Below are 3,349 nucleotides of genomic sequence, written 5' to 3'. Positions count from 1 at the left end.
TTTCTGGAACTGCTCAGGGTCCTGCACCTACTGATGACATCATCATAATTCAGCAATATCACAAGGCCGAAATCTATTCCTTCTCTTTTTTGATTCTGTTCTTTCACATAAGTTTTGAAAAGTTTTGTTATTAAATTCATGTGTCTTACTACCTCTATGTTTTTGAATGTGGTATCGTAACTTCCATAGGTCGCACATCCAGTCAGTCATCAAGTGGACATCATCAACATAGCAGGACCCCAGCTGGCCAGAAGGAAGCTTGGCGTCTAATATGGCGTCCCCCAAAGACGCTAGACCCGCGCCCTATGTACTTTAGACCCGACTTTTATGGTTATATAGTACAAAGCCACAGATAATTTTCAACAACTGGACATCATTTTATTTTATTTATTTTCAACAACAGTTTGTTGGATATTTCCAGAGATTAAATGTAGAAATACACATTGTCACTTTAGCTCCTTTGAACTACAGAACATACAAAAGTCTGGTTCAACAGACGGCTGAGCTTATTTCAGCATGAAAGAGCCACTGTGCGTTCAGATTTTTCTCTGAACGTATAACCGCTGGTTTTGCTTCATGGCCATGTTTGACCTTTTTATAGTTTTGTTCAGGTGGTTCACACAATGAAATTTAAGTGAGAATGACATTCTGTAGTCAAATTCTGGCTTTGCAGTCCATGTATGGGTCCGCTCTGAGCAACAATTGCCAGTTAGAGATCAGCATCAGACGATTCTAGATAACGAGTGAAGATAAGTCATAAGTGCATGAGAAGATAAAAACATTTTACAGTAATGTTGAGTCTTTGTTTTTTTAAAAAGTAGCTTAAGACATTTTTAGAGTCAACTATTTGTTTCTAAGTCATTGTTAGCTCAACGTTAGCCTCTAGCTTTCTTCACCCAATATTAGAGTAAAACAACAAGAGGCTGTGAAGGTTAAAGGAAATAACTTCTGGGTTGCTCCTGTTTACTGGCTTCAGTTCTTTCCACAACAAGCTGCAGCTGGTGACAAATTAAAGATGCCGGCACAGCTGTGTTTGCTGGCACAAATTTGGCAACCCCATGGGCTCAAATATAATTTGCTTTGGAACCAGGAAGTGCAGAGGTGGGGCAGATTGTAAACAAAGATTAAGTCTCTCTTCTGGAATTTTAAAAGGAGGTAAACTGGTAACCACCCAGCCGTTTGAGAAGGAAAACTGTTTCAATGTAACCTTCCTTCCAACATGATTGAGACATTAGACTGTTTTGTGATTATTTCACTGTAGAATTTGTACTTATTGTACCTTTAAGTCTTACTGCACATCTTGATGTAGCACGCTCTTTTGATTGGTTTTTACATGTTGTAAATAAATAAATGAAAATAATAATAATAATAATAATAAATAACAAATTCAGTAATTTATAGCCTCTATTTGTACAATAGAGAATTAGTATCAGCTGTGTTTGCATGTCAGTGCATGCCCTCTGCCTTTGACTATTTGATGCAAATTCAACAGAAACACAAGTTAAAGTGTCAGTTTTTGCAATCGTCTGTTTTCTTATGTGAATAAATGTTTTTTTTCACTTCAGTGTTTTAAAAGCCTGTCCCAGTGACAGTTTACCCTCCAGGGATGTTACACGTGAACCTTCAGCATCACCAGCAGCTTTCCTGCTCACCAGATGTGGAGATGACATCTATCCAGGACAGTTCACCTGGATTACCTGCCAACACTGAACATAACATCATTAAGACAGCTGTTGCCAGGCTACGAACCCCCCAGTGAAAGAGGACCTCTGGAGATTTTGACCAGGTTTGTCTCCTAGGGCTTTCCTTCGGCTTTCCACCAGTTTATGAGCTGAGTTATATTAGTCTGTTTAATCTAATTTGATGATTTTTTAATCATTATTGCTCAATGACAAAAGGCATTGACAACAATATTTTTTTGTGTTTAAAATAGCCGAATGTCACATAAACGTTAGTTGGATGCACATTTATAACTTCTTAGCTCTTGAAAAAATGCCTAATTCAAAATGGCCACCGCAGCTAAGCAATATCATAAGTAAATTAATAAATAACCATAACTCAGTTCATTTAAAATAGAGTAAAATCTTATACTTTGATTGCTAGGCAATCGTACAGTATGAGCATGTCAAACACACCGTTTCTCAACATGAGATGGTTTTACTCTGAAATTCTGCATGAACAAGGTGGGAAAAATTCATTCCTTTAAGGAATAACAGGCCCGTATTTAAATATTTGATCATTTTTCTCAAACACGTTCATTTAGACCATTTCTTTTCACTTTGCACATACAGAAAACATCTTTTAGTCTAATCTAATAAATGCTCGTCCCTGCAGACATTTCACCACTATGGTCTGGTCTGGAGCACTGAAATCAATTTTTTAATTAATGATCGTGATTATAATCGGTCACTGTGAGTTTTTCATCCAGGCCGAACAAATGGTCTCCTACACCTATCTCCTACATTAGCTTCTGATAGAAAATAGACGGTGAAGCCTGACAGATCTACATCACACTGTCACTTAACATTCATGGCCTCACCAAAGTTGACTAGCAGAAATGTCTCAGCTGGTAGAATCATGTCATTAGCATTAGCAACTCCACCACACAGCAGAACTCCTTCAGGCTTGTGTTATTTGTGGAGATAGAACATCAACGTTGCAGCGCAAACAGAGTCAGACGTAGAGTTGCATTGCTGTTAGCCAATCAGGATGTGCAAATATCAGGACGTAATAAGTTTCCTCTGATGTGGCATTCTGCTAGTTCCTGAAATGGGTGCATCTGAGGGGATGTGAGGCAACAACGCCACCATGTAGTCCCAAATAGAAACAATGAATAAGTTGCAAAACTAATTTCTAAAATGAGTTTTCATGACTGCATGATGATGATTTCTGCAGAAGGAGATTGACTCGGAATGCAAATTTAGCACATGCCAAAATTATTCCTGTCATGTTGAATTTATGATAATTCCACCTGAAGCATATTTATATTTTTAAACATTTCTGCAACTTAATGCAGGGACTGGTTCTGGAATTTCTATTAATAAGAATTCTCTGCAGACGGGAGCAGTGTTGAAGGCAAAAGCTCCCACGGTGAAAGGATTCATTGGCTCTGTTCAACTACCGACATGAGTTCACTTGTCCTTTTAGAAGGAAAGGTGACTGCAAATCAATACTAACTTGTTCTGAAGGACCTTTATCCTGAGATAAAATAATTTTCTCCTGATGGGAGTTGTCTTTTTCCAGGATGATGACTGGCTTATCCAGGGAGAATTTTATCTCAAGTTCAACTCATTTCAGAAGAGTCATTAAAAAGACTTCGAGGGAAAACTCTTTAGTCACCACAGATATG

General features: G+C 38.0%; 1 long non-coding RNA gene across 1 annotated transcript; it reads left to right on the top strand.

Annotated features, from left to right (window-relative positions):
• Window positions 1-1,025: 1,025 nt before the first annotated feature.
• On the top strand, window positions 1,026-3,349 carry LOC139069702 (uncharacterized). Its single transcript, XR_011520396.1, has 4 exons — window positions 1,026-1,155; window positions 1,566-1,786; window positions 3,058-3,155; window positions 3,244-3,349. It is a non-coding gene; the product is annotated as an uncharacterized lncRNA (long non-coding RNA).

The sequence above is a fragment of the Nothobranchius furzeri genome, chromosome 4 (genome assembly GCF_043380555.1).
Source record: "Nothobranchius furzeri strain GRZ-AD chromosome 4, NfurGRZ-RIMD1, whole genome shotgun sequence".
In the NCBI taxonomy this organism is placed as follows: Eukaryota; Metazoa; Chordata; class Actinopteri; order Cyprinodontiformes; family Nothobranchiidae; genus Nothobranchius; species Nothobranchius furzeri.
This window is presented reverse-complemented; position numbering and strand designations above follow the sequence as displayed.